Here is a 10,096-nt window from a genome sequence, read left to right as displayed (position 1 = left end):
TCCTAGAGAAGAACACAGGCAGCAACCTCTTCGATATTGGCTGTAGCAATTTCTTACTAGATATGTCACCTAAGGCAAGGGAAACAAAAGCAAAAATTAACAACTGGGACTACATCAGGATAAAAAGCTTCTGCATAGTGAAGGAAATAATCAACAAAACTAAAAGGCAACCTTTGGGAAGGGAGGAAATATTTGCAAATGATGTAGCTGATAAAGGGTTAGTATTCAAAATCTATAAAGAACTTATCAAACTTAACACCCTAAAAACAAAAAATCCACTTAAGAAATGAACAGAAGACATGAACAGACACTTTTCCAAAGAAGACACATGATAATATGCTCAACATCATTCATCATCAGGGCAATACAAATCAAAACTATGATGAGATACCACCTCACATCTGTAAAAATGACTAATATCAACAACAGAAGAAACAAGTGTTGGCAAGGTTGTGGAGAAAAGGGAACCCTCTTGCACTGTTGAAGGGAATGCAAACTGGTGTGGCCACTCTGGAAAACAATTTGGAAGTCCCTCAAAAAGTTAGAAATAGAGCTACCATATGATCCAGAAATTGCACTACCTGATATTTACCCAAAGGATACACAAATACTAATTTGAAGGGGTGCATGCCCCTCAATGTTTATAGCAGCATTATCGATAATAACCAAATTATGGAAAGAGCCCAAATGTCCATCAACTGATAAATGAATAAAGAAGTTGTGGTATATGCATATATATGAAAAGATGCTCAACATCACTAATTATTTGAGAAATTCAAATCAAAACTACAATAAGATACTACCTCATACCTGTCAGAATGGCTGTTACCAAAAAGGAAACAATAACAGGGGGTTGACCAATTGCACTACCGGGGATTTACCCCAAAGATACAGATGCAGTGAAAAACCAAGACACCTGCACCCCAATGTTTATAGCAGCAATGTCCACAATAGCCAAACTGTGGAAGGAACCTTGGTGTCCATTGAAAGATGAATGGATAAAGATGTGGTCTATATATACAATGGAATATCACTCAGCCATTAGAAACAACGAATACCCACCATTTGCTTCAGTGTGGATGGAACTGGAGGGTATTATGCTGAGTGAAGTTAATCAATTGGAGAAGAACAAACATTATATGGTTTAATTTATTTGGGGAATATAAAAAATAATGAAAGGGATTAAAGGGGAAAGGAGAGACAATGAGAGGGAAGTACCAGAAAGGGAGAACATGAGAGACTCCTTACTCTGGGAAATGAACAAGGGGTAGTGGAAGGGGAGGTGAGCAGAGGGATGGAGTGACTGGGTGATAGGCACTGAGGGGAGCACTTGATGGGATGAGCACTGAGTGTTATACTATATGTTGGCAAATCAAACTCCAATAAAAAATACACACACAAAAAATAACAGGGGTTGACGAGGAGGGGGACAAAAAGCGAACCTTGTGTACTGTTGTGGAAATATAAATTGGTACAGCCATATGTGAAATGCTATGAATTTCCTCAAAAAAATAAAAATAGAACTACCATACAATATAGCAATTCCACTCCTGGTTATTTATCCAAAGAAAGTGAAAATATTAATTTGAAAAGCTATATGTACTCCTATGCTCATTTAGCCTTATTTACAGTAGGAAAGATATGGAAGCAACCTAACTACTTATCAATAGATGAATAAATAAAGAAGGTATGGGATATATGTGTGTGTGTGTATATATGTATATATATATATTATATATGTATGTAAATAATGGAATATAACTTGGCCATTAAAAAAATGGTATCTTGTCATTTTCAACTATAGATGCACCTAAAGGGTATTATTGCTAAGTGAAATAAGTCAGAGAAAGACAAATACCATATGACTTCACATATATTTGGAATCTAAAAAACAAAACAAATGAACAAAACAAAAACAGATGCATAGATACAGAGAAGCCAGAGGGGAGAAGGATGGGGAAATGGGTGAAATGGGAGAAGGAGATTAAAGATACAAGCTTCCACTAATGAAATAAAATAGCCATGGGGTTATAATGTACAGCATAAAAATATAGTTAACCATATTGTAACAACTTTGATGACTGATGTTAGCTAGATTTATCATGGTGATCAGTTGATGATGTTTATAAATGTTGGATCACTACGCTGTAAACCTGAAACTAATAATAGTATATGTCAAATATTCTTCAACAACAACAACAAAAGGAGTTGGAGGGAGTATTCAGTGAAGAAGTTAGAGAAATGTATTTACCGTAGCAGAAAGCGCAGTGAAAAGTTTTGATACCCAGAGGAGTACAGGGTGTCCTGTACCTGTACCTGTTGGGGCATAGACAACAAGGAGATTAAAACCCAGCTGATGATACTATAGAGGCCCAAGTGATCTGAAAAGTGCTAGTAGAGAAAAGCGAAAAATAAAAAGGTTTGGAAAAAACTTAAAAGTAACAAGGGCTCCTGAGTGACTCAGTTAAGCATCTGCCTTCTGCCCAGGTCATGATCCTGGAGTCCTGGATGGAGCCTGACATCAGGCTCAGTGGGGAGTCTGCTTCTCCCTCTGTCCCTACCCCTTCCCCTACTCATGTTTTCTCTCTCTTTCTCTCTCTCTCACCCACTCTCTCTCTCTCAAATAAACAAAATCTTAAGAAAAAGTGTGATAAAATTAGCCAAAAAAAGAGGAACTGTCATCATTTAGATTTCAACCTCATGTTTTTATAATCTGACTCATATTTTAATATGAAACTGGATCTCCAGTACCATATCTAACACTTGCCAAATGCTTACCATGTACTGGATTCTGTGATCACAACTTTAAATATATCAATTCTTTCAATCCTCACAAAGTCCTATGACGTAGGTAATCCACCATTTATTAGCTGTTTTGTTTCACTTCATTTCCGTATCTCATTTTCCTCACTTGTAAAACAGGGATGGTAGTAATAGGACCTAATTGGAGCAATGCCTGAGACACCGAGAACACTCTCTGAGCCATCATTATCATTACTGTTTTTTACATGATTGCTACCATAATGCCTGTTTTATTGCCATTTCACAGATGAAGCTTGGAGAAGCCAAGGAAGTTGCCCAAAGTCATGTCGCATGCTAATACGTAAAGGAATAATACAATTCTGAATGAAGTCTCCTCACACCACTCTAACCTCTGCTAAAATATTTGAATGCTATCCCTTTGGTTTTAAGATGCGCACCCAAGTTCTGAACAAAACCTGTATAATCCAAACCCCATTTGTGTCTAAATTTCATGCCATGCTTCCCTCAGTGTTCCAGTCACAAGAGCCTTGTTTTACTCCTTGCAAATTGACTTGCATGTTCTCTCCTCTCACTAGGTTTTTTGTACTGCTGCCCATCTGTGGCATTCGCTGTCCTACACATATTCATCCTTTCACGAGACCTCAGTGCATATCTTCTGGAGGGAAGCTTTGTGCTAATTTCTCTGACTAGGCTAAAAACTTATTCATATGCTCTCATAAAACCACACACCTCTCCTTTGCAGCATTTAACATCCACAATTTTAGGCTTATTTGTGTGTTTTTTATTCATATTTTCCTCCACTAGACATGACACCATCGTTTTCCTTTGTTCTCTACTGTGGGCCTAACCTATCGTTTAACATGGAGGTGTTGAAAGGGACAAAAACATAAGAAAGACATGAACTGGAATGGGTAAAGAAGAGAAAAGGGATGAAAGGAAATAGTAATAGTTTAAAGAATAAAATCACTATGATAAAAGATTAGGAAGTGGGGGGTACATTTTTAAAAAGATGAATGAAAAGTAAGATCTAAGTGTGATAAAATGGAAATATTTATAAATTGGTAAAGTGGTGAAGTAAATAAAGGACTTAGAAGAAGTAGAAATAAGACCTGGGACAAGTAACATCAAAACACTGAATTAGGGTAAGGAAGGTGTTCAAGAGGGGTGAGACCAAACTTACCCCGATAGGTAATGCCTAAGCTGCTTCCAAACAGGGGCTCTGGAGATGAGACAGGATCAAAGGAGAGGAAGGAAGAAGGGGAGAGGTCAGAATTAGTCCAGGGGCTATAAAACCTTTGGGTAACAGAGATAAATACTGTATTTGCTTTCTTTTCAGAGAAAGATTTAGGTTGATTTGTGAAAGACACCAAATGTTTGTTTGGCAGAGTGGCAACACAGAGAGAAAATGTCATTTCCTAGCATAATTCTCTACAAGAAAGAAACTGTAAATCCTCTAAAGAGCATGTTGAGGTTAAAAGGTAGCCACAATTGGATTATCCGGCTTTTGTTTTGCCTGGAGTGTGTAAGGTGTTGTAAGATGAAGGCTATAGAAGAATTATGGAAATAGAAGAGATTTTCAGAGGTCATGTTGCAGCAGAGAGAGGAAAGCCAAGGAGGGAAGAAATTTTTTTTTTTAATTCATGTATAGTTGACACACAATGTTACATTTCAGGTGTACAACATAGTGATTGGTTAAGTTTAAGAGTTATGCTATGCTCACAAGTATAGCCACCATCTGTCATCATACAATACTATTACAATGCCCTTGACACTTTTGTCCCTTTTGTCCACATGACCTAATAATCTTTCCAATAACTGGAAGCCTGTATCTCCTACTCCTCATTCCTCTTTTCCCATTTGGTTCATCCCCACCCTCTTCCCACCCAAGAGGGAAGGGATTTCAAAGACAGTTGTTAGTTAAGAAAAGGACTTCAGTTTTAGGCGATACCTGTGGTTGATTTTGATCATGTACCACCAACTGATAAGCAACAGAATATATAGTTCAAGGGGTCAAACCATAGAATTGGCATTGAATATAGTGGGATGAGTTTAGCTTTGGGGTCAAATTGATTTGTGTTCAAAACATACCTCTTACATCCTGTGAGTGTCAGTTTTTATGCTTCTCAGATTAGAGTGAAAAACATAGAGATGTGATCAGTCTTTCAGTTCTTTGTAAAAACTAACTTTACTAACAGTAATTTACATTTTAAACATTAAAAAAAAAACATTTTAAAGTAGGAAACATTTGCTTGATGAAATGGGATATCTGAAATATTTCTGTTTTAAATACAAGGATACTCTTCTAGAAAATATTAATTTGGGACACCTGGGTGGCTCAGCGGTTGAGCATCTGCCTTTGGCCCAGGGTGTGATCCTGGAGTCTCAGGATTGGGTCCCGCATCGGGCTTCCTGCATGGAGCCTGCTTCTCCCTCTGCCTCTCTCTCGGTTTGTCTTTCATGAGTAAATAAATAAAATCTTTTTTTTTTAAGAAAGAAAATATTTAATTTATGGCCCAATCTTATCTTTTCCTTTTCTTTTTAAAATTTTCTTTAAAAGTTTTCTTACTTTCCTAACATTTAATGTACTATTTATATAACAGACTCTGAAACTCAGAGCAACTTCCTGGAGACCCAGAGGAAACAAATAGTGGTTGATATACATTACCTCAGGTCATAAAATGTAATTGCTTTAAACATTTTTAGGAACAAGCACATTTGAATAAATAAACCTGCAATGCAGAAACACGCTAAGTTTTAATGGATAAAGATTTTTTTCCACTGGAGGGTGCAATTTGTCAGTGTATCAGATTTTCAGTTCCTTAAATGAGTGTACTTTATAAATAATATGAGAGACCTGATTATTTCTAAGACACTAACATAGAATGCTGAGTAGATTTCATTGAATTTTAAATAAGTGAAATTTCATTAACAGGAATCTAGGCTTTACAATATACTTATGATTGAATTAGAATCAAATGATTTATAAGCTGAGTGTATTTTATTCTTTTATTCTCTTTTTTGAATACTATGTATGACTTTCATGGTAATTAATACTGCAAAAATGTATGCTAATAATTCATAACAAAGAAAATACAATACCACCTGTATTATTAAGAAGTTTTGCAGTTGCTTTCCCCAGCAGTCTAAGTAATCATTAAAATTCTCTATAAAATATAAATCACTTTCCTGTTATTAGATTTTAATAACAGGAATAATATATAGTCTCAAATTAAATGTAAATTTAATAAGCATAATACTAATATACACATTTAATTGAAAATGGTTTTGCTTTTATCATACACCTCACAAAGTATGAAGGCTATCAGATGTGTGCCTTAGATAGACTAATAATATATGAATTATTGTAACAGCCAATATTTATTAAACACCAACTTATAATCATAGTAACAGCCAATATTTATTGACATCTGTCAGGTAGAGTTCTATATTAATTAACTTTCCATTTTTAACTTCTTTAATTTTCACAACAACTTCAATAGGTACCATTTCCCCCATTTCACAGATGAAGAATCTAAGGTGTCAAGGGACTTGCCCAAGTTGATTCAATTAGTACCAGGACTTAATGTAGCTGGCTTGAATCCATGGCCCAGACTTGATCACCGTTTAATAACTATGTTAAATTTGTGGGTGTCCACCACTGCTACTTAGATAGTAATGTCTTGATTTTTTTTTTTAGGCACTTGCAGATAGACACTTTCCATTGTGGGGTTAATACCTCAAAAATGTCAATAAAGTGTGGTTTTTATTTGGCTTAAACTGTTAGAACTCCTGTTAATTATGATTTAGATAAATGATCTTGTAGTACAGACTCTTACCTCCTACTTCCACAGCCCATCTTCCCTGTCAGTAACAGAAGAGCAGTACTTTGTTGGCACATGTCACTCAGTAAAAGATTGCGTTGTCCAATCTCATGCAGTCTTAGAGATGTCTGGCTACACAACTAAATGGGTAATGAAATGCTATGTAAGTGTTGTGTAGGATTTCCAGGGAGTGTCCTTAAAAAATCAGGTCTGCGTCCTGTAATACTCACTCCTCTCTACTCCTTCCTAACAGCAGTGGCATGAAGAGCAGCTAGGGCTTATGGAGCTACTTTGGACCTTGGGAAAAGATAAATGACAGAATGACAGAGCAAGAGAGAAGGAATTCGGTCTCCTTTAAGTCTCTTATTTTAAATTTTTCTGTTATATGCAGCTATATATTATTATATTCACATTTGATAGATTTTGATAGAGTTTAAGAGTCCGTTTTGTTTATCTTTTAATCTTGTCAACACCAGACCCCTGACTTACTGAATAGATGTGATTCTGCTATGAGGTCATCAGTGATCTTTTCAAGGTTTTATTCATTTTTAATATTTTGTTAAGCTAGTAATATAGGTTTACTTATTTTATTTTTACACGAAAATGGTCTTAAAGGTCATTTCTACCTGTAGTTCAAAATTAATTGCACAAACTGTTCTACTCAGGTTAACAATTTGTGACCTGCTTTTAAGTTGTCAATTATTTAAAACATTTTAATTCATGCCAAGTTATATTTCCCTTTATGTAACCAGGAATAATACTATGGCATATTTTTCTTGAGGTCAAATAAATTAAAAAGTATTTTTTTGAGATGAGTATCATGGTTTGGCAGTGAAGAATAAGTATGACACAGTCACTTTTTATAAAGGAACTCATAAATTTCATTTTTTGGCATTTCCTCTTTGCTCAGACACAAATTTAGCTTCTGCTGTCCTTTCTTTCAACTTGCTGCCTGCCTCTTATTTAAGGGAAGAGAATAATGAGATTTGTCTTAAGGCCCTTTCCTTTCATTTAATCAAAGTTCTAGGAGGAAAAAAAACTCTATAAACTTAACTCTAGATTAGATGACCAAAGGCCTACAGAAGGTAGAAGATCATACAGGTTTTAAGATTTTGCCATATGTAGCAATAACAGCAGCAACATAATATGCTTGATAATAATACCCTCTTACTTATGTCGGACTTATGTATTTGGTGCAGTACTGTGATTTGTATGTAATGTCATTTAATCTTCACAATACTCTGAGAGGTACTAGTACTTTACAGCTGAGGGAACTGAATTGCAATGATACTAAATAACTTGCTCAAGATCACTCAGCTCAAGTGGAAATATTAAGATTTGAATCCATGCTTTTTGACCTTGCAATATTATTTTAAAGTATTAATACATTCTGGGGCCCCCAGGTGGCTCAGTTGGTTAAGCATCGACTCTTGATTTCAGCCCAGACCATGATCTCAGGGTCACAGTGTTGAGGCCTATATCTGGCTCCACACTCAGCACAGAATCTGTTTCAGATTCTCTCCCCACCTCCCTTCCCTCTCCCCCTCCCCCAGCTCTCTCTCTCTCTAAAGTAAATAAATAAAAAAAATCTTTTTTAAAAAAGTATGATACATGCAGAGAATAGTCATAATTATTGCATTAAATTAGCTAAATCAAAAATACAATTGGAGAAATATACAAAACTGTATTATATATAGTTTTTGATCTATGTTTTTCAGATTCTCTTTCTTGGTATTGAAATGTAAATTTATGTACATCACCATTTGCATACTTGTTGCTTTAATAATTTAAGGTTTAAATTTTTTTTACTAAATTAAATAATTTCCAAAGGAAATAGTCATAGTGTTCATTTAAATTCTTCATATTTTTTCTATTTTTCTATGATTTTACCATATATAGGTATTAGGATAAATGTTATAACTCAGGTTTAGATTTAGTCTTGGGAAAGAATCAGCAGGTGGCAAATTACTTGGTTTGATAAGGTGCTGATTATACCTAGTTTTCTTTACTTATATAGTTGGCCCGCTAGGTAAATAAAATTATCCATCTCCATGTCTACCAAGAATATACAAAAGGAAATGTTATGTAGAGGTGGAAAGATCCTTTAAAATAAATTTAATATTCCCTGCATTTTGCAGAGGGAAATAAGATCCAGATTCATCAAAAAATTTGACCAAGAAAATTTACTCAAGCAAAAGTTAACAGTAAAATATAAAGAGCATGTACTCTAGTGTCAGGAAATGTAGGTCAAATCTTCGTTCTGCAATTCATTAATCAAGAAAACTTGGCTATGTCACAACCTCTGGAAGGGATCAACTTTTTAACTAGTGGAATTAGCTAATGATAAAATCTTCTATAAAACTGTCATGAAGATCAAATGATAAGATATAATGGTAGTGTTTTGCAAACTAAGTGTTATATAAATGTTGGCTGTTATTAATTGGATTTTGCTTTTTATTATAGAGAAGAGAGACTATAAAATGTATACATCATCAGCAACTTAGAACTGGTTCCCATACAAAGGCAAACACCTAATAATTTCTTTTTAAAAATTTTGCAATAAGTCTTAGACATTAGATTTTGGGGGAAGATGGCAGAGTAGAAATATCCTAAGCTCACCTCATCCCGTGGATACAACTAAATAACACTCACATCAGTGGAAATACCTCAGAAAATGATCAGAAGCCTAGCAGAACAGACTCTCCACAGCTAAACGTAGAGAAGAGGCTACAATTAAGAGGGAAGGAAGGGTGGAGATACAATCTGAAGCTAACTGGACTCACAGGACTATCTGAGGGAGGGACACTTCAGGCATGCAGAGGGGGAAGGGCCATACCCTGCACCAGGCCCCCTCCAAGCACAGGGGACTCATGCAAGGAAGAGGAATCCCCAGAACATTTGACTTTGGAAACCAGAGGAGCATAATTTCATGAATTCTTACAATCAGTGGGGCTTAACATCTGGAACTTTAGAAATCAGTAGGCTCAGCTCTGGGAAAGCTGGAGGGTAAGAGGAAACTGAGTTCATGCCCTTAAAAACACAGCACAACAAATAGCCCTGTGGAGATAACAGCAGAGAAGCAGTAGCTTGGAAAACATCGGGAGTATACAGGAGATTTGTTTACTAATCCCAGAGCATATGCTGTAGGGACAGATATGATTGAGAGACTTCTCCAGGAACAAAGGAGCTTGTGGGTGCCATTTTCCTTCTCCAATCCCCAGCCTAGACACACAGACACTTTAAGAAACCAGCATGGTGCCAGCATTCTCTACCTAGATTGCTAACAGTGCACCCTGCTCCTGTCCTTTGTTCTCCCATGGACATATTCCTCCAGCTAGGCCTCAGATCCAGTTCTTCTTCAACAGCATACTCCTGCAAACCTTGCTAATACCTCTCCCTTTGCACTCTTCTGGGCATACTTACTCCAACCTGGCTGGTGTTGGCAGGCGTTTTGGGCAGCTGCAGGTCCCCTCCTACAGTGGACCTGTACTGACCTTGCTGGTACTACCTAC

This window comes from Canis lupus, chromosome 7 (assembly GCF_003254725.2).
Source record: "Canis lupus dingo isolate Sandy chromosome 7, ASM325472v2, whole genome shotgun sequence".
Taxonomy (NCBI): domain Eukaryota; kingdom Metazoa; phylum Chordata; class Mammalia; order Carnivora; family Canidae; genus Canis; species Canis lupus.
This window is presented reverse-complemented; position numbering follows the sequence as displayed.